Genomic DNA, 23,628 nt, shown 5'->3' with positions numbered 1-23,628 from the left:
CTAAAGATGCTACCAGATAACTACTAGAGCTAATCAATGAATTTGGTAAAGTAGCAGGATACAAAATTAATGCACAGAAATCTCTGACATGCCTATATACTAATGATGAAAAATCTGAAAGTGAAATCAAGAAAACACTCCCATTTACCATTGCAACAAAAAGAATAAAATATCTAAGAATAAACTTACCTAAGGAGACAAAAGACCTGTATGCAGAAAATTAAAAGACACTGATGAAAGAAATTAAAGATGATACAAATAGATGGAGAGATATACCATGTTCTTGGATTGGAAGAATCAACATTGTGAAAATGACTCTACTACCCAAAGCTATCTATAGATTCAATGCAATCCCTATCAAACTACCACTGGCATTTTTCACAGAACTAGAACAAAAAATTTTGCAATTTGTATGGAAACACAAAAGACCCTGAATAGCCAAAGCAATTTTGAGAATGAAAAACGGAGCTGGAGGAATCAGGCTCCCTGATTTCAGACTATACTACAAAGCTACAGTAATCAAGACAGTATGGTACTGGCACAAAAACAGAAAGATAGATCAATGGAACAGGATAGAAAGCCCAGAGATAAACCCATGCACATATGGACACCTTATCTTTGATAAAAGTGGCAAGAATGTACAGTGGAGAAAGAACAGCCTCTTCAATAAGTGGTGCTGGGAAAACTGGACAGCTACATGTAAAAATATGAGATTAGATCACTCCCTAACACCATACACAAAAATAAGCTCAAAATGGATTAAAGACCTAAATGTAAGGCCAGAAAATATCAAACTATTTGTGGAAAACATAGGCAGAACACTCTGTGACATAAATCACAGCAAGATCCTTTCTGACCCACCTCCTAGAGAAATGGAAAGAAAAACAAAAATAAACAAATGAGACCTATTGAAACTTCAAAGCTTTTGCACAGCAAAGGAAACCATAAACAAGACCAAAAGACAGCCCTCAGAATGGGAGAAAATATTTGCAAATGAAGCAACTGACAAAGGATTAATCTCCAAAATTTACAATTTACAAAAATGCAGCTCAAAAACAAAAAAAACAAACAACCCAATGCAAAAATGGGCAGAAGACATAAATAGACATTTCTCCAGAGAAAATATACAGTCTTCCAACAAACATATGACAGAATGCTCAACATCATTAATCATTAGAGAAATGCAAATCAAAACTACAATGAGATATTATCTCACACCAGTCAGAATGGCCATCATCAAAAAATCTAGAAACAATAAATGCTGGAGAGAGTGTTGAGAAAAGGGAACACTCTTGCCCTGCTGTTGGGAATGTGAATTGGTTCAGCCACTATGCAGAACAGTATGGAGGTTCCTTAAAAAACTATAAATAGAACTATCATATGACCCAGCAATCCCACTACTGGGCATGTACCCTGAGAAAACCAAAATTCAAAAAGAGTCATGTGCCAAAATGTTCATTGCAGCTCTACTTACAATAGCCCGGAGATGGAAACAACCAAAGTGCCCATCATTGGATGAATGGATAAAGAAGATGTGGCACATATATACAGTGGAATATTACTCAGCCATAAAAAGAAACGAAATTGAGCTATTTGTAATGAGGTGGATAGACCTAGAGTCTGTCATACACAGTGAAGTAAGTCAGAAAGAAAAAGACAAATACCGTATGGTAACACATATATATGGAATTTAAGAGAAAAAAATGTCATGAAGAACCTAGGGGTAAGACAGGAATAAAGACACAGACCTACTGGAGAACGGATTTGAGGATATGGGGAGGGACAATGGTGAGCTGTGACAGGGCGAGAGAGAGTCATGGACATATATACACTAACAAACATAAGGTAGATAGCTAGTGGGAAGCAGCCGCATGGCACAGGGTTATCGGCTCGGTGCTTTGTGACCGCCTGGAGGGGTGGGATAGGGAGGGTGGGAGGGAGGGAGACGCAAGAGGGAAGAGATGTGGGAACATATGTATATGGATAGCTGATTCACTTTGTTATAAAGCAGAAACTAACACCATTGTAAAGCAATTATACCCCAAAAAGATGTTTAAAAAAAAAAGAAATGTATCGATATTTTATTATTTCAGAATGTTCTGCTATGTCTTTGATTGTCAACCTTATCAAGTTCAACAATTTTTAATAACAAATGTAAAATGAATTTAAAAAATCTCTGCAATAAAAATAATGGATAATAAAATCTACTTATACATGTAATTTTGTAAAATCAATACAATGCCCTAAATGTGTGAAAGAGAAATGAAAGGAAAGAAATGTATAATAAGACAGTACACATTTCAGTATGCAAATACACAAATATGACCTCACTATAAGTTGAGATAAAAGAGTCAGTTCTGTGCACTGTATTTCTAACAGCTACAAATGCAGACAGATACAAACAAATTTGTAATGATTCAGATACCACAAGTGGTATTTGATTGGAGATGTCATCTTCTGAAATCATGAACAACTCTTGAAGGAGTTTCAAACCAAATGTGTATAGTCCTTTCTGGATTTACACAGTTTTTGCATTTCTTGAAAATTTAGCATATATAAAATTAATAGAACAAATATTGTGTGTTTATATGTACAATGGTTAGATTTCCGGTTCAGTTAATTATAAACAGTTTTAATCTAAATAAATATTGTGTGACATTAAAATGTTGTGTGGGGTGTAGGAATATTCTTCATTGTGTAGGACTGTCTCACCCAGAGCATTCTCTACTGAGTGCCATTAGTGTCCCCTAATCATTGTGACAACAAAAATTTTACAAAATTACACAGTGCACCCTGGAACACATTGAAAAGTGATTCTCAAGGGAATACCTATGCTAAGGAACCATCAACATTGAAATTTCCTAATAGGTCTATAAGAAAATATTTATAGTTTCTATGGGTATCTGTAGAATGCTATCATAACACTATAATTCCACTAATTTCTTTTTCTTTCTACATTTTCCACTTAGTTGATTGGGTATATTCTGCACAATAGAGACAACAATGGGAACAATAATATTCCCTTTCATAAAGTTTACTTAAGGACTTTTAAAAAAGCAATACTTTTTTTTAGTAGCCTAAAAGATGCAAATTAGAATTTCAACTGTGCACTTTTTTAAAAATATATATAGTTTCTTAAATCTTAGAAAACTACTTTTCTAAGTAATTTCCCCCTGTTTTACAGTTAGTGTCTTTTATAATATGCATAATTAAATGAGAGTTAAAAATATCCTCATATTCACTAGCATGAGCCATGAAGTATAAATGGTTGTACATTTTACTATCATTGTAAATGTGAGTTTTTGAAAGAACTTATGTTTCAACCAAGAGGGGATTTATAAATACAGATGGTCACATAGTGGCATAACCATCAAAGAAAGTGAAAGTTTGATAGTACTCCTCAGAACCATCTGAGTAGGCTGACAAAAGGCACAATCATGATGCAAACAGTTAATAAAATAATGGAGGGTGAAAAAGTGGAGGTAGTGTTCAGTGTTACTAATTGTTTAAGGATAGCTGAAAGTAGAAGGATTATAAGGAAGTAGATAATAATTTGTCAAGTAACCGTTTTGATTTGTGTAATTTTGTTTTTGCTGAAAGCTACCTATTTTTGTAAATTAGCATTCTCTGGAGATGTTAAAAATTGCAGTATTAGACTGATTGAGGACAAAAATAGGAAAGAAGATCTACAATTAACAATATTGCAAATTATATTTATTATATATATTAATATTTTATCTCTGGAAAGGTCAAGATTGAAAATCTAAGGTTGACTATTATTTTAATATTATGGATAAAACATTTTACTCAGTCTTCAAAAGAGGAAAGAATACATCAAAATTCTTCCTTATACCAAGTTTTTTAAATGAAAATATATCTAATTTGTACAAACATAATTTCTCAGACAGCATGTCATTTTATCTCCTCATACCTATGCACAGAGGCAGAATGTTAATGTATTTAGACCTTTTGATTGGAGACTTAACATCTACACTGACATAAAACATTAACACTATCATCCAAGCATGAAAATTCCAAATTAACAGAAACCAATACTGCTATTCAGGCAAAGTGGGAGTTACTACGAGAAATAGAAGCGATTCTATAAAACATGGGTTAGTAGGATATTAGGAATCTAGGTTTAATCTTTATTTTTCACACATGGTAAGACAAGGCATTAACCCACCTACTAGCTCTGCTTTGAATTATATGTCTTATTTGTATGAATTTAATATTAATACCTGCTAATGATGCCAGGCTCTGGATCCAGACTCTTTGGCTTCAAATCTGGCTCTGCTGAATCACAAGTTCCTCCAAAATTCTGTGCTTCAGTTTCCTCATCTTTAAATGGGATAGTAATTGTGCTGCCCTCCAAGAGATGACGTCCCTGGCACATGAGAAGCAGTCAGTGAATATGAGAAATTTTGTTAAAAAGAAAAAATTTGATTGAAAAGCCCAAAATGATTAATGCTAATCTACAAGAATAAATGAAAAAGTACTTGTATAGGTAGAAACTACTATATATTAATGAATTAAAATTTTATCATTTAAAAATTAATAGTAAATATATAAATTAATTTTCTCTAAAATTGATGGACAATGTCATTTTGCTATATTTAAGCACTTTTTTCTGTTTTTATAAATCAATTTCAGCAATTTTAGTCAGCAATTTTGTGATCATGTGCCTTCAATATCATATATATTATTTATATTCATTTTACACATTTGAAATTCACCCATTAGATTTTGTGTTTGCAATACTTTCTCTGTGTACTCTTAGAAAACTTATGAATAGCCTAAGTGCCTTTGCTCTCAAAACTTTAGTTTGCAATGATGAAATCACTCTGAGCCAGGCATCTAGTCCACAGGAAGGGAAAGCACTAATGAAAATTAGCATTCCAAAAGAATCTTCTGCAGCTGTCATCATAAAAAGAAACTGATTAGTGGTTTGGACAGTGCTAACTCTGTAAATTATCAAACAAAATACTGCAGAAGCATCCACTTACGTATATGAAAATTACAATTTTAACATCACACTTAGAGCACATTAATCAACTTCATTCTTTGTTTTTACGGGTAATGAGGCTTTGCAGAAAGGTAAACAGGCAGCTAAATAAAGTTGCATTAGCAAACTAAATTAAATATATTCATTCTTAAAAAAACAAAGAAATGTGCTAAGAGGTGTTTCAATAAAGGAAGCATCCTCCTGGTCATATATTTCTATTTTTATTTCCTACTTCAAATTTCCCCCCTTCTGGCTTCTTAATTTTTTGTCTTCTGTGCATTTCAGTGTACCATAGTCAACCTATTTGTAATGTTAAATATGACTTTTAGAAATTGATTAATATATTTTACCACCTTTTATTTGTTATGTAACAATATAACCTTAATTAAAATACACTGGTTTCCTAAAGCTACTCAGATTTTAGATATTTGTTGTAGGGTTGCAGCAGTAACTATTTCCTGTGATGGAAATGGGATGATTTTTTTCTAACTTTTTCTGTCTTATATGTAATAATTTGAATAAAGGAAAACTTCTCCCATGGGAGTAGTATTTCTAGGGAATGGAACTAACATTGAATATGAATAAGTTTCTGGTTCAGATAATCTATGTGAAAATGGATTAGGAAGATCAACAAACCAAACATTCCCATAATGATAGATCATTATTTCTTTAAATATTTATTGAATACCTAATATACACTAGGTACTAGAGATTTAGCAGTGGAAAACATTTAAATGATTGACAAATTTTTTAATAAGTGATCCTTGCTTGTCTTGATTAATGATGGACAACCATGGAGAATTGAGAGTCCAGCAAGTACTAGGTGTCAGTGAACATGTTAGAGGATTTTATATCAAATATGGAAGAAATTTGTAATGTAATTTTTTTGTCTTGATAAACTTCTGTATTATAGTGGATTACAGGGTGACACTTCAGCCTTTCTGTCTTATGTGTCAATTGCATGCATTCCAATATGACTATTGCTTGAGAGTCTCACTCTACTTTTTTTGGTTCATGTTTTCAAGTTTACCTCAGGCTTTCTAATTATAGTCTCTTAATTATCATTGTTACCTAAATAAATTCTTCAAGATCAAATTCCATCAACTCTTCACTCTGATTTTCAAATATCTTCCCACCAGCACCACTTTAGAAAAGTTCAAGAACATCAAAAATTGACACATGTATTTGTATAAAACTATTCTTCTAGTGTTTTCATATGAGATAATGTTTATTGTCACATAAATTATTCAAGAATACATAAGAGACATAGTAAAATTAAGGTTAATGATTTTGGTAGTCCAGTTTGGAGAAATTGGATGGCATTGTGTTGGATAAAGAGAAATTATACTCAGTAGGGGAAAAATAATTTTAAGTTTTGCAGAAATATATTGGCAACTTTATGGGTGACCAGAGACATTTTAAATTGTGAGACATAAATTTCATATTCTTAATGCTTGATATTTTTTAGTTTGATGTATAGAAAATTTTTGATATTAATCATACAAATTTTTCCATTAACCATAGCCAAAATATTTCCATTTTCCTTTTGGGTCTTGGTGTTCCCAGACCCAAAAGGAAAAAAAGAATGTTGGCAATGCTCATTTTATCCTTTTAGCCCATAGCGATTCTTAGGTGCAAAATTGTCATCAGCTTCATCAACTGGTTTGTAGATGCAGAGGCACAGAATTAAATAACACATATGCACTTGGATCTTTTACATCTTTTTGACTCATGTATTACATTTTCTTGAAAAGGTATATGCATATAGGGAACATAAAACAAATATCACTCACTGGTACTAACACCTGCCAATTTTTAATATGTTTTTCTTCAAAGATCTTCTGTCTTTAAAATAATTTGAAAATACTTTTGTCTGTCACACCATTAATCAGTGATGATTTAGCTAGCAACTTTATATATTATAGACTGTATTCCAACTTGATTTTCTAAAATTATACCTTGTCAACATCAAAGTGAACAGACTATTTGGTGGTGGTTCCTTCCATGATCAACATTGTACATGCATTTTCACACAGCAAAAAAAAAGGTGTTTTTTTCATATGTCATTTTCATTATGCAGTTCTACAAAAAATATATTTTTTCCTGCATAACTTTACTTAATAATTCCTTCATTGTATGTAATAGCAATTTTGTATTATATTTCTAGTGTTGAAAATTAATGTTGTTGCTCTAATTAGAATACAGTGACTTTAGAAATAGTGCTCCATGTAGCTATGAAGATATAGGAGACATTTAGTTAATGAAAAGACAGTGATATAGGTGTAGTGGTTCTCTCTGATTTGTTTTTCTTCCTTTAACAGCTAAGGAGTAAGAATTCTGAAAAATTGAAAATTAAATTTACCTTCATATAATTACTGAACATTCTTACAAGCCAATTATGGACCTAAATTGCAAATGCGGAGTTATTATTCTGTCTTCTGTGGAGAATTGTTTCCTGAAGCTCTCTGAAGTGTTTTCACCTCTACTATGCTCATCCCTAGAAGTACACACCCACTCAAAGAAAATATGTTTTCCGTATTAAAGATATTTCAACTTAAATTCTGACATTTTTGAGTGAAACTTATAATGCAGGAGGAACTATTAATCTGTGGAATAACTTGAATCCATCATGCTTTAACATGCTTGTCTTATGTAGTCTTTTACAAACTTTTGCCATACTATTATCTTTTTTTATAATGTATATTCGAGCTTCTCAAGTATTTGCCTACTTGTTTGTTATGCTGTCTTATTTGTTTCTTGGCTTCAACATGAAAGTTTCTATCAATCAATTTTGGTTAAGTTATGGCACAGTAGTACCCAAATCCTAAATCTCAGTAACCTTTGATCACAACTTCTTCATCAGACTTTTGTCCCTCCTGGACTGGATGGCTTCTGTTCCACATTATCTTCATTATTCGACTCAGGCTAAAGTCACATCCCATATCTGGAACATTATAAATCTCAAGGAAAAATGAAACAAGGGCATGATGAAATCATGTAATTGTTCTTAAAACTTTGGCTGAAATTTGTTCCCATCGCTTCTGCTCACAATTATTGGCCAAAGCAAGAAATTGTGAAGGTCTGATATTAATGGGTAATATATTTCCAAAGTGAAACGAAGTGGATAATTTGATCAGTAATGCAATTTACAGAGGAATTAAAAAGAAATAACAAAGAAAATATATCAAAAACATAATTGCCCAAGACCTACATGAGAGTAAGAACTTCTGGAAATTGTCTCCATTTTATTGAGATATATTTGATGTATAATATTGCATAAATTTAAAGTACACAATATAATGATTTGCTATATGTTTATATTGTGAAAAAATTAACACAATATGTTTAGTTAACACATATCACCTCACATAATTATGAAAATGTTTCTCTTTGTGATGAAATCTTTTAAGATCTACTCTTAGCAACTTTCAAATATACAGAACAGTATTGTTAGCTATAGTTATCATGTATACATTACATCCCCAGAAATTATTTATCATATAACTGGAAGTTTGTACATCTTGATCATCTTCACCCGATTCCCCCAATCTCCAACCCACACCTTTGGCAACCACAAAATCTGATCTCTGTTTCTATGAGTTTGGTTTTATCAGATTCCACATATAAGTGGAATGATACAGTATTTGTCTTTGTCTGTCTGACTTATTCATTTACATAATGTCCTCAAAGTCCATTCATATTATCTCAGTGGCAGGATTTCCTTATTTTTATAGATAAATATTGTATATATATATATATGTATGTATATATATATACCTATATATCTATATATATATATATATATATTCACACACATATTTTCTTTATCCATTCATCAGTCATTGGATATTTAGGTTGTTTCTGTGTCTTGGCTTGTATATATTGCTGTAATGAACACAGAAGTGCAGATATCTCTTTGAGATAATGATTTTTTTTTCCTTTGGATCTATACCCAAAAGTGAGATTGTTGGATCATATGGTAATTTTTTTCAGAAACCTCCATACTGTTTCCATACTGGCTGTACCAATTTACATTCCTACCAACAGTATATGAGGGTTCCCTTTTCTCTAAATTCTCACCAGCACTTTTTATCTCTTGTCTTTTTGATGATAGCCATTCTAGCAGATATGAGATGATATCTCACTGTGGTTTTCATTTGCATTTCACTAATGATTAGTGGTGTTGACCACCTTTACATGTACCTGTTAGCTATTTGAATATCCTCTTTGGAAAAACTATCTATTTGGGCCTTTGCCCATTTTTAAAATTGGGTTATTTGTTTTTTGCTACTGAGTTGTATACATTTCTTATATACGTTGGATATTAACCCCCTATCAGAATATGTTTTGCAACCAAATTCTCCCATTCCACAGGTAGATTGCCTTTTCGTTTTGTTGATTGTTTCTTTTTCTCTGTAGAAGATTTTTAGTTTGATGTAGTACCACTTGTTTACCTTTTATTTTGTTACTTGTGATTTAGGAGTCATAATTTTTTTTTAAAAATTGCCAAAATCTAAGTCAAGAAGCTTTTATTATCACTACTTATTCTTCTAGTTTTATGACTTCAGTTCTTACATTTAAGTATTTAATCAATTTAAAATTAATTTTTGTGAATGGTGTAAAATAGGGGTCAAGTTTCATTCTATGCATGTGCATATTTAATTTTTCCAGCACCATGTATTGAATAGATTACCTTTTATCCGTTGAGTATTCTTTGTTTTCTTTTCATATATTAGTTTACCATTTATGCATGAGTTTACTTCTGGGTTCTTCATACTGTCCCATTGGTCTATGTGTCTGTTTTAATACCAGTACCATACTGTTCTGATAACTATAACTTTGCAATATAGTTTGAAATCAGGAATTGTGATGTTTCCAGCCTCGTTCTTCCTACTCAGGATTATTTTGGCTATTCAGAGTTGTATGAATATTTTAACAATATTAATTATTTTCATCATGAACATCGGTTATCTTTCCATATACTTGTGTCTTCTGCAATTTCTTTCAACATCTTATAGTTTTTATTGTAGAGATTTTTCATCTCCTTGTTTAAATTTATTCTTATATATTGATATTTTATTGTTTTTGATGCCAAATGAGACTGTTTTCTTTATTTCTTTTTAAAATAATTTATTGTTATTGTATAGAAACACTACTCATTTTTGTATGTTGATTTTGTATCCTGTACATTTACTGAATATGTTGATTAGATCCAGCAGTTTTTTATGTTTTTTTTTTGTATAGTCTACAGAGTTTTCTCTATATAAAATTATATTATGTACACATACAGATAATTAATCCTTTCCAATTCTGATGCCTTTTATTTCCTTTTCTTTCCTGAGTACTCTGGTTAGAACTTTCAGTACTATGTCAAATAGGAATAGTGAGAATGGGCACCCTTGTCTTGGTCTTGATCACATGAGAAAAGTTTTCAACATTTCACCATTGAGTATGATGTTAACAGTGGTCATCATACATGGCCTTTATTATGTTGAAGTACATTTTTTCTATTCCCATTTTGTTGAGTTTTTTTATTATGAATGGATGTTGAATTTTCTCAAATAATTTTTCTCCTTCTTTTGAGATATTCACATAATTTTTATTTTTTATTAGATTAATGTTGTGTATCACATTGATTTATTTGTATATGTTGAGCCATTGTTGCATTCTAAGGATAAAATCCTCTTGATCATGGTACAGTCCTTTTAATGTGCTGCTAATTTTGATTCACTAGTATTTTGTTGAGAAGTTTTGCACCTATATTCATCAGGGAAATTGGCCTGTAATTTTCTTTCCCTATTGTGTCCTTATCTGCTTTTATATAAGAGTAATGCTGGTCCTGTAAAATGAGTTTGGGAGTGTTCCCTCTTCTTTGATTTTTTAGAAGGGTTTCAGAAGGATTGGCATTAAATTTTATTTAAACATTTGGTAAAATCCATGAAGAATGTATCTGTTTCTGGGCTTATTTATTTATTTTGGTAATTATTTGATCTTCCTTAGGGCATTGGGTTTTTACGAAGTTCCTCCTTGGACTTATATTTGTCTCTTCTTTACTTTTTCTTTATTTTTTCATGTGGAAGGTGCTATTTTTTCTTTTAACATTTTTATTGGAGTATAATTGCTTTACAATGTGTTAATTTCTGCTGTACAACAATGTGGATCAGCTATATGTATACATATATCCCCATATCCCCTCCCTCTTGATCCTCCCTCCCACCCTCCCTATCCCACCCCTCTAGGTCATCACCAAGCATCGAGCTGATCTTCCTGTACTATGCAGCATCTTCCCACTAGCCATCTAGTTTACATTTGGTAGTGTATATATGTCATTGCTGCTCTCAAAATTAAGTTATCTGTAATGAGGTGGATGGACCTAGAGTCTGTCATACAGAGTGAAGTAAGTCAGAAAGAGAAAAACAAATGCTGTATGCTAACGCATACGTTTGGAATATTAAAAAATGTTACTGTTGAACCTAGTGGCAAGGCAGGAATAAATTCTCAGATGTAGACAATGGACTTGAGGTCACGAGGGGGAAGGTGAAGCTGGGATGAAGTCTGGGCTTAATTTTTTGGGAGGTTTTTGATTACTAATTAAATCTCGTTACTAATTGTTGGTCTATTCATATTTTTTATTTCCTTCTAATTCAGTCTTGGTAGGTTGTATGTTTCTAGGAATTTATCCATTTTCTTCTAGGTTGTCCAGTTTATTGTTGTATAGCTGTTCATAATAGTCTCATGATTCTTTGTATATGTGTGATATTAGTTGTTATGTCTCCTCTTTAATTTATAATTTTATTTATTTAAGTTCTCTCCCTTTTGTTTTTGGTTGGTCTAACTAAAGTTTTGTCCATTTCATTTATATTTACAAAGAACCAACTCTTAGTTTTGATAAACTTTTATATGGTTTTCCTGATCTCTAGTTTATTTACTTCTGCTCTAATCTTTATTATTGACTCCCTTCTACTAACTTTGGGCTTAATTTGTTCTCCTTTTTACAGTTCCTTTAGGTATAACATTAGGTTTTTTATTTGGCACCTTTCTATTTTCTTGATGTTTACATTTATAGCTCTAAACTACTCTATTAGAACCCCTTTTTCTGCATCCCCTAAGTTTTCTATGTTTTGCTTCCATTTTATTTTGCTTCAAGATAACTTTTTCCCTTTCAATTTCTTCTTTGATTCATTGGTTTTTCAGGAGACTGTTGTTTAATTTCTGTGTGCTTGTGAATTTTCCAGGTTTTCTCCTAGAAAATGTTCCATGTGCACTTGAGAAGAATGTGTACTCTACCACTGTTAGGTGCAATGTTCTGTATATGTCACTTAGGTTCAAATGACTTTAACTGTTGTTCAAAAGACATTCCTACTGGTCAAAATGACAAACAGAAAGCATGTTCATCCTGTTTTTGATTTAGATGTGACATTTAAATATTGATTTCCCTCAATCTAGTGACATATTGTTCTCTTTGATTAGTTATCCACAAAATGTTATTCTAGAACAAAACTAATATATTCCTATCACAACATCCAGCAATTGTGCTTTTTTGGTATTTACCCAAAGGAGTTGTAAGCTCATGGCCACACAAAAGCCTGCAAACAGGTATTTATAGCAACTCTGTTCATAATTACCCAAACTTGGAACCAACCAAAATGTCCTTAAGTAGGTGAATACATAAATAATCTGTGGTACCTCCAGACCATAAATATTATTCAATTCTAAAAAGAAATGAGCTGGGCTTCCCTGGTGGCGCAGTGGTTGAGAGTCCGCCTGCCGACTCTCAACCCTTGGGTTTGTGCCCCGTTCCGGGAAGATCCCACATGCCGCGGAGCGGCTGGGCCTGTGAGCCATGGCCATTGAGCCTGTTCATCCGGAGCCTGTGCTCTGCAATGGGAGAGGCCACAACAGTGAGAGGCCCACATACCACACAAAAAAAATAATAATAAATAAATAAAATAAAAAGAAATGAGCTATCAAGCCATGGAAAGACATGAACTAGACTTAAATGCATATTATAAATTGTTTGTTTTCATGGTGTTTCCTAAGTCCTGTAGGCTTTCTTCACTCTTTTTCATTCTTTTTCCTTTTGACTCCTCTGACCAGATGATTTTAAATGTCTTATCTTTATTTCTCTGATTCTTTCTTCTACTTGGTTGAGTTGGCTGTTGAAATTCTCTGTTAAATTCTTCTGTTCAGTCATTGTACTCTTCAGCTCTAGGATTTCTGTTTGTTTTTTTGATAGTTTCTATTCATTGAACTTCTCATTTTGTTCATGCATTGTTTTCCTAATGTTGTTTAGTTTTCTGCCTGTGTGCTCTTGTAGTCCATTAAACTACTTTAAAAGGACTATTCTGAATTCTTTGTCAGATAGTTCATAGATCTCTATTTCTTTAGAAGCAGTTATTGGAACTGTATTATTTCTTCTGGTGAAGTCATGTTTACCTGATATTTTTGTGATCCATGATTCTTTGCGTTGATATCTGCATATTGAAATAAGTGGTCTCCTCTTCCAGGTTCTACATGTTTGCTTTGACAGAGACAGTCCTTCACCTGTCAGATCAGCTTGGGGTTCTGGATGTGTTAGCTGATAGCATCCTTGGGCATATAGAGCTTTCTTTCAGGGTCTATATTTGGGTGAGACCACTGCCTAACTGAAGTCATGGGGTGATGTTGCTGACTGGGTATAGTTGAATGGGACTGCTAGCTTGGCTCCCTTTCAAGTGTGGCTGTAGGATATGCTCCATAGTTATCTAGATTCCCTGGTCAGGTTTCCTAATCAGGTGAGACTAGATACCATACTCAGCAATAGGCAGAGCTATAAATTAGCTTCCCTTCCTGGGAGGAGATAAAGAAAATATATCCCAAGGCCAGCAAGGCTCATTGTTTAAAGACCTAAATTGGACAGAATGGTGCACCAAATTCCCTGGCCAGATGGGACCATTGGCTTTGTTCTGAATATGGGCAAGTCTTTGGCAGGGCTCACTAGTCAACTGCCACTCTATAGGAGCTGTAGGATGGGATATGCAGCTTTCCGTATGTTCTGGTTAGGCTTCTTGGTTTTTCAGGACTAGAAGTTTTATTCAACAGTGGGCAGGGGTACAAATTAGCTTCCCTGCCCTGGCAAGGCCTCAGAACAGACCTCAAGGCTGGCAAGGCTCACTGATTGGGAAACAAATCAGGTGAAACTGCACACCAAGCTCCCTGGACAGATGGGGCTATCAGTTTAGCTCTGCAGGTGGACATAGCCACTGGGCTGGCCCTCTGCTTGAGTACTGCTGGATGTTTAGTTTTTCTGGTGCTTTGTCCAGGTTTCCTAATTGGATAGGGTTGGAGACTGTACTCAGCAGCAAACAAAGCTATGAATTATCTTCCTTGGTTGGATGAGGTGGCAGAACAGACTCCCAGGCAGGCAAGGCTCATTATGGGGGGTCGTGAATGAGACAGAACTATGCATCAAGCTCCTTGCTAGCTTGGCTCTGCAGAGGGACACAGCCACTGGCCAGGTTCTTTATTCAGTTACTGCTGGGCTACACAGATTCCTGGGCTTTCTGGTCAGATTTCCTGGTTGGGTAGGGCTGGGGGCTGTACTCAGCAATAGGAGAGGCTATGAATTAGCTTCCCTGCCTAGGCAGAGTGGCAGAACAGTCTCCAAGACCTGCAAGGCTCATTGCTTAAGATTCTGAATCAGGCAGAAATGTGCTCAGAGTTCCTTGGCCAAATAGGGCCATCATCCTTATGCTATAGATGAATATCACTGCCAACCAGACTCATCACTTGAGTGCTACTGCATTATGTAGCTTCCCAGGAGCTCACACCAGGCTCCTGGTTGGGTGGAACTAGGGGCTGCACTCACAAGTAGGCATAACTATAAATTAGTTTCCCTGCCCAGACTGGATAGAAAAAGACCAAAGGCCAGCAAGATTATTGTTTGTGGTTCTGAATGAGGCAGAACTGTGTCCCAAGTTCCCTGGCAGAAGAGGGCCACAGTCTTGGCTCTGCAGATGTGCAAATCCACTGGTTGAGCCACTTGAGTACTCCTGCAAGTAGGAACTCAGTCTGCCAAGATGTAAGCACAGGTTGATCTAAACCTCACTCACCTTCTTTGTCACAACCTGATCTCCATTTGTCAAGCCCCATATATTCGCCCTATAGTTCCTGTGAGGTGAGACACAGGTGCGAAGGCCCACAACACTGGGGAAGCTGGATGTCTACCTTGAGCTCTCTTTTGCCCACTGGAGAAACTGTAAGCACAGGAGTTTCTCTCTGTGTGGTGCTGTGCTAACCAGGGGGAGAGGCATTAGGGTCAGTATGCAGCCACCCCTCTACTCTTCTAATGCAGTCCTTCTCAGTCTCTGGTCCAGGGTGTACTTCAGACTCTGTGTTTTAGGATTTTTACAATGATGTCTATGCATAATTGATTGTTGGTCTTCTTGTGAGGGGGACTGAAGTTGGGAATGACCCGTATCACTGTCTTGCTGATGTCACTCCAAAAGTTTAGTGGGTTTGTGCAAATGTTAAATGCTCCTTCTGAGGTTCTCTTCCTTGACAGAGGTTAGTTCCATGGCTTCCTAGGGTTTTCAACAGTGAGTAGCATTATTGAGGTTAAGCAATTTGGGTTTGTGCTTTATTATCTCAATCTGATGAATATATCTGCTCTTAGCTAGAAAGAAATAGAGGACTTTATCTGTTCTTAGGATGGTTTCAGTGGGTGTCTTCATCATTTTTTTTTTACAAGGTATAAAACATATGATAGTTCCTTCTTGGATAGCCTAACTCATTTATTCAATGTATTATAACTGATTCAAAACATAGTTGCTGCCAATTATTAACAACTTACATCATTGCATGTAAAGCTTGTTCCAGTGGCACATTTTAAATTTCATGTCACACCACTAAGATAACTTTAACTCACAGTGCTCATCAAAATACAGACTTACCTTTTTGGACTAGGGATTCTTTTCACTGCTCAAAAGTTGAAGTCAACTAAAGCAAGTCTCCTTATATCTTCCCTGATAAAATATGTCTCAGCAGGTGGTCTCCCTTTGAACTACAAGGCACCTGCTTCAAGGGACTCCTCCATGTCTATTGATATTGGCTCCAGGGTTAAGCCTCAATGTAAGATATGTTTGTTGTCATTGCCACTTATCTGATTTTAACTAATTAACTCAGCAGTAGAGATAACTTTTTAAAGTTTAATATTATTGCAAAGCACCTTGAGATACCACAGCATGACAAGATGACATAAAAGTTAGTGTGTGAGAGAGCAGGAAGATGGTGGAAGAGTAAGACGCGGAGATCACCTTCCTCCCCACAGATACACCAGAAATACATCTACACGTGGAACAACTCCTACAGAACACCTACTGAACGCTGGCAGAAGACCTCAGACCTCCCAAAAGGCAAGAAACTCCCCACGTACCTGGGTAGGGCAAAAGAATAAACAGAGACAAAAGGATAGGGACGGCACCCGCACCAGTGGGAGGGAGCTGTGAAGGAGGAAAAGTTTCCACACACTAGGAAGCCCCTTCGCGGGCGGAGACTGCGGGAGGCGGAGGGGGGAGCTTCGAAGCCACGGAGGAGTGCACAGCAACGGGTGCGGAGGGCAAAGCGGGGAGATTCCCACACAGAGGATCGGTGCCGACCGGCACTCACCAGCCCGAGAGGCTTGTCTGCTCCCCCGCCGGGGCGGGCGGGGCTGCGAGCTGAGGCTCTGAGGCTCGGGTTTCGCTTTCGGTCGGAGCGCAGGGAGAGGACTGGGGTTGGCGGCTTGAATATAGCCTGAAGGGGTTAGTGCACCTCAGCTAGCCGGGAGGGAGTCCGGGGAAAACTCTGCACCTGCCGAAGAGGCAAGAGACTTTTTCTTCCCTCTTTGTTTCCTGGTGCGTGAGGAGAGGGGTTTAAGAACGCTGCTTAAAGGAACTCCAGAGACGGGCGCGAGCCGCGGCTGAAAGCGCGGAATCCAGAGACGGGCGCGAGCGCAGGTGAGGGCGCGGACCCCAGAGACAGGCGCGAGCAGCTGAAAGTGCAGACCCCAGAGACGGGCGCGAGCCGCGGCTGAGGGCGCGGACCCCAGAGACAGGCGCGAGCCGCGGCTGAGGGCGCGGACTCCAGAGACGGGCGCAAGCCGCGGCTGGAGGCGCGGACCCCAGAGGCGGGCGGGAGACGTTGGGGCTGCTGCTGCCGCCACCAAGGGGCCTGTGTGCGAGCGCAGGTCGCTCTCCACGCCCCTCTTCCGCGGAGCCTGTGCAGCCTGCCACTGCCGGGTTCCCGGGATCCGGGGACGACTTCTCCGGGAGAGCGCACGGCGGGCCTCGGGCTGGTGCAGGGTCACGCCAGATTTTGCCGCCGCAGGCCCGCCCCGCATTCCGTGCCCCTCCCTCCCCGCCAGCCTCAGTACGCCAGAACCCCCAATTAGCGGCTCCTTTAACCCCGTCCTGTCTGAGCAAAAAACAGACGCCCTCCAGCGACCTACACGCAGAGGCAGGGCCAAATCCAAAGCTGAGCCCCTGTGAGCTGCGAGAACAAAGAAGAGAAAGGGAAATCTCTCCCAGCAGCCTCAGGAGCAGCGGATTAAAGCTCCACAATCAACTTGATGTACCCTGCATCTGTGGAATACATGAATAGACAGCCAATCATCCCAAATTAAGGAGGTGGACTTTGGGAGCAAGATCTATGATTTTTTTCCCTATTCCTCTTTGTGTGAAGGTGTATGTGTATGCTTCTGTGTGAGATCTTGTCTGTATAGTCTTGCTTCCACCATTTGTCCTAGGGTTCTATCCGTCCATGGTTTTTTCTTAAAATTTTTTTCTTAATAATCAATTTTAATTTTAAGAACGTTATTATACTTTACCTTCGTCCTTTCTTTCTTTCTTTCCTTCCTTCCTTCCCTCCTTTAGACAACGAATCATCCCAAATTGAGGAGGTGGTCTATGACAGCAAGATTTATGATTTTTCCCCCTTTACCTCTTTTAGTGAGGGTGTATGTGTATGCTTCTGTGTAAGATTTTGTCTGTATAGCTTTGCTTCCACCATTTGTCCTAAGGTTCTATCCGTCCCTTTTTTTTTTTCTAAATAAGAATTTTTTAATTCAATAACTTTATTATACTTTATTTTATTTTTACTGTATCTTCTTTCTTTCCGTTTTTCCTTCTTTCCCTCCTTCCTTCCTTCCTCCCTCCCTTCCTCCCTCCTTTCGTTCCTTCTTGCCTTCTTTCCTTCTTTGCTTCTTTCTTTCTTTCTTCCTTTCTTCCTTCCTTCCCTCCTTTCCTTCTTTCTTTCCTCATACTTCTACTAATTCCCTCTACTTTTTCTCCCTTTTATTCTGAGCCGTGTGGATGAAAGGCTCTTGGTGCTCCAGCCAGGAGTCAGGGCTCTGCCTCTGAGGTAGGAGAGCCAACTTCAGGACACTGGTCCACAAGAGACCTCCCAGCTCCACATAATATCAAACGGCGACAATCTCCCAGAGACCTCCATCTTAACACCAGCACCCAGCTTCACTCAACGACCAACAAGCCACAGTGCTGGACAACCTGTGCCAAACAACTAGCAAAACAGGAACACAACCCCACCCATTAGCACAGAGGCTGCCTAAAATCATAATAAGGCCACAGACACCCCAAAACACACCACCAGACGTGAACCTGCCCACTAGAGAGACAAGATCCAGCCTCATCCACCACAACACAGGCACTAGTCCCCTCCACCAGGAAGCCTACACAACCCACTGACCCAACCTTAGCCACTGGAGACAGACATCAAAAACAGGAGGAACTACGAACCTGCAGCCTGCTAAAAGGAGACCCCAAACACAGTAAGATAAGCAAAATGAGAAAACAGAAAAACACACAGCAGATAAAGGAACAAGATAAAAATGCACCAGACCTAATAAATGAAGAGGAAATAGGCAGTCTACCTGAAAAAGAATTCAGAATAATGATAGTAAGGTTGATCCGAAATCTTGGAGATAGAATGGACAAAATGCAAGAATCAGTTAACAAGGAACTAGAAGAACTAAAGATGAAACAAGCAACGATGAACAACACAATAAATGAAATTAAAAATACCCTAGATGGGATCAATAGCAGAATAACTGAGGCAGAAGAACGGATAAGTGACCTGGAAGATAAAATAGTGGAAATAACTACTGCAGAGCAGAATAAAGAAAAAAGAATGAAAAGAACTGAGGACAGTCTCAGAGACCTCTGGGACAACATTAAACGCTCCAACATTTGAATTATAGGGGTTCCAGAAGAAGAAGAGAAAAAGAAAGGGACTGAAAAGATATTTGAAGAGATTATAGTTGAAAACTTCCCTAATATGGGAAAGGAAATAGTTAATCAAGTCCAGGAAGCACAGAGAGTCCCATACAGGATAAATACAAGGAGAAATACGCCAAGACACATATTAATCAAACTGTCAAAAATTAAATACAAAGAAAGCATATTAAAAGCAGCAAGGGAAAAACAACAAATAACACATAAGGGAATCCCCATAAGGTTAACAGCTGATCACTCAGCAGAAACCCTACAAGCCAGAAGGGAGTGGCAGGACATACTGAAAGTGATGAAGGAAAAAAACCTGCAGCCAAGACTACTCTACCCAGCAAGGATCTCATTCAGATTTGATGGAGAAATTAAAACCTTTACAGACAAGCAAAAGCTGAAAGAGTTCAGCACCACCAAACCAGCTTTACAACAAATGCTAAAGGATCTTCTCTAGGCAAGAAACACAAGAGAAGGAAAAGACCTATAATAATGAACCCAAAACAATTTAGAAAATGGGAATAGGAACATACATATCGATAATTACCTTAAATGTAAATGGACTAAATGCTCCCACCAAAAGACACAGATTAGCTGAATGGATACAAAAACAAGACCCTTATATATGCTGTCTACAAGAGACCCACTTCAGACCTAGAGACACATACAGACTGAAAGTAAGGGGATGGAAAAAGATATTCCATGCAAATGGAAACCAAAAGAAAGCTGGAGTAGCAATTCTCATATCAGACAAAATAGACTTTAAAATAAGGACTATTAAAAGAGACAAAGAAGGACACTACATAATGATCAAGGGATCGATCCAAGAAGAAGATATAACAATTGTAAATATTTATGCACCCAACATTGGAGCACCTCAATACATAAGGCAAATACTAACAGCCATAAAAGGGGAAATCGACAGTAACACATTCATAGTAGGGGACTTAAACACCCCACTTTCACCCATGGACAGATCATCCAAAATGAAAATAAATAAGGAAACACAAGCTTTAAATGATACATTAAACAAGATGGACTTAATTGATATTTATAGGACACTCCATCCCAAAACAACAGAATACACATTTTTCTCAAGTGCTCATGGAACATTCTCCAGGATAGATCATATCTTGGGTCACAAATCAAGCCTTGGTAAATTTAAGAAAATTGAAATTGTATCAAGTATCTTTTCTGACCACAACACCATGAGACTAGATATCAATTACAGGAAAAGATCTGTAAAAAATACAAACACATGGAGGCTAAACAATACACTACTTAATAATGAAGTGATCACTGAAGAAATCAAAGAGGAAATCAAAAAATACCTAGAAACAAATGACAATGGAGACACAACGACCCAAAACCTGTGGGATGCAGCAAAAGCAGTTCTAAGAGGGAAGTTTATAGCAATACAAGCCCACCTTAAGAAGCAGGAAGCATCTCGAATAAACAACCTAACCTTGCACCTGAAGCAATTAGAGAAAGAAGAACAAAAAAACCCCAAAGCTAGCAGAAGGAAAGAAATCATAAAAATCAGATCAGAAATAAATGAAAAAGAAATGAAGGAAACAATAGCAAAGATCAATAAAACTAAAAGCTGGTTCTTTGAGAAGATAAACAAAATAGATAAACCACTAGCCAGACTCATCAAGAAAAAAAGGGAGAAGACTCAAATCAATAGAATTAGAAATGAAAAAGGAGAGATAACAACTGACACTGCAGAAATAAAAGAGATCATGAGAGATTACTACAAGCAACTCTATGCCAATAAAATGGACAATCTGGAAGAAATGGACAAATTCTTAGAAATGCACAACCTGCCAAGACTGAATCAGGAAGAAATAGAAAATATGAACAGACCAATCACAAGCACTGAAATTGAAACTGTGATTAAAAATCTTCCAACAAAGAAAAGCCCAGGACCAGATGGCTTCACAGGCGAATTCTATCAAACATTTAGAGAAGAGCTAACACCTATCCTTCTCAAACTCTTCCAAAATATAGCAGAGGGAGGAACACTCCCAAACTCATTCTACGAGGCCACCATCACCTTGATACCAAAACCAGGCAAGGATGTCACAAAGAAAGAAAACTACAGACCAATATCACTGATGAACATAGATGCAAAATTCCTCAACAAAATACTAGCAAACAGAATCCAACAGCACATTAAAAGGATCATACAACATGATCAAGTGGGGTTTATTCCAGGAATGCAAGGATTCTTCAATATACGCAAATCTATCAATGTGATAAACCATATTAACAAACTGAAGGAGAAAAACCATATGATCATCTCAATAGATGCAGAGAAAGCTTTTGACAAAATTCAACACCCATTTATGATAAAAACCCTGCAGAAAGTAGGCATAGAGGGAACTTTCCTCAACATAATAAAGGCCATATATGACAAGCCCACAGCAAACATCATCCTCAATGGTGAAAAACTGAAAGCATTCCCACTAAGATCAGGAACAAGACAAGGGTGCCCACTCTCACCACTCTTATTCAACATAGTTTTGGAAGTTTTAGCCACAGCAATCAGAGACGAGAAGGAAATAAAAGGAATCCAAATCGGAAAAGAAGAAGTAAAGCTGTCACTGTTTGCAGATGACATGATCCTATACATAGAGAATCCTAAAGATGCTACCAGAAAACTACTAGAGCTAATCAATGAATTTGGTAAAGTGGCAGGATACAAAATTAATGCACAGAAATCTCTGGCATTCCTATATACTAATGATGAAAAATCTGAAAGTGAAATCAAGAGAACACTCCCATTTACCATTGCAACAAAAAGAATAAAATATCTAGGAATAAACCTACCTAAGGAGACAAAAGACCTGTATGCAGAAAATTATAAGACACTGATGAAGGCAATTAAAGATGATACAAATAGATGGAGACATATACCATGTTCTTGGATTGGAAGAATCAACATTGTGAAAATGACTCTACTACCCAAAGCAATCTATAGATTCAATGCAATCCCTATCAAACTACCACTGGCATTTTTCACAGAACTAGAACAAAAATATTCGCAATTTGTATGGAAACACAAAAGACCCCGAATAGCCAAAGCAATCTTGAGAACAAAAAAAGGAACTGGAGGAATCAGGCTCCCTGACTTCAGACTATACTACAAAGCTACAGTTATCAAGACGGTATGGTACTGGCACAAAAACAGAAAGATAGATCAATGGAACAGGATAGAAAGCCCAGAGATAAACCCATGCACATATGGACACCTTATCTTTGATAAAGGTGGCAGGAATGTACAGTGGAGAAAGGACAGCCTCTTCAATAAGTGGTGCTGGGAAAACTGGACAGGTACATGTAAAAGTATGAGATTAGATCACTCCCTAACACCATACACAAAAATAAGCTCAAAATGGATTAAAGACCTAAATATAAGGCCAGAAACTATCAAACTCTTAGAGGAAAACATAGGCAGAACACTCTATGACATAAATCACAGCAAGATTCTTTCTGACCCACCTCCTAGAGTAATGGAAATAAAAACAAAAATAAACAAATGGGACCTAATGAAACTTCAAAGCTTTTGCACAGCAAAGGAAACCACAAACAAGACCAAAAGACAACCCTCAGAATGGGAGAAAATATTTGCAAATGAAGCAACCGACAAAGGATTAATCTCCAAAATTTACAAGCAGCTCATGCAGCTCAATAACAAAAAAACAAACAACCCAATCCAAAAATGGGCAGAAGACCTAAATAGACATTTCTCCAAAGAAGATATACAGACTGCCAACAAACACATGAAAGAATGCTCAACATCATTAATCATTAGAGAAATGCAAATCAAAACTACAATGAGATATCATCTCACACCAGTCAGAATGGCCATCATCAAAAAATCTAGAAACAATAAATGCTGGAGAGGGTGTGGAGAAAAGGGAACCCTCTTGCACTGCTGGTGGGAATGTGAATTGGTTCAGCCACTATGGAGAACAGTATGGAGGTTCCTTAAAAAACTACAAATAGAACTACCATATGACCCAGCAATCCCACTACTGGGCATATACCCTAAGAAAACCGAAATTCAAAAAGAGTCATGTACCAAAATGTTCATTGCAGCTCTATTTACAATAACCCGGAGATGGAAACAACCTAAGTGCCCATCATTGGATGAATGGATAAAGAAGATGTGGCACATATATACAATGGAATATTACTCAGCCATAAAAAGAAACGAAATTGAGCTATTTTTAATGAGGTGGATAGACCTAGAGTCTGTCATACACAGTGAAGTAAGTCAGAAAGAAAAAGACAAATACCGTATGGTAACACATATATATGGAATTTAAGAAAAAAAATGTCATGAAGAACCTAGGGGTAAAG

This window comes from Leucopleurus acutus (genome assembly GCF_964270905.1).
Source record: "Leucopleurus acutus genome assembly, chromosome: 18".
Lineage (NCBI taxonomy): Eukaryota > Metazoa > Chordata > Mammalia > Artiodactyla > Delphinidae > Leucopleurus > Leucopleurus acutus.
Note: the sequence above shows the minus strand (reverse complement) of the source record.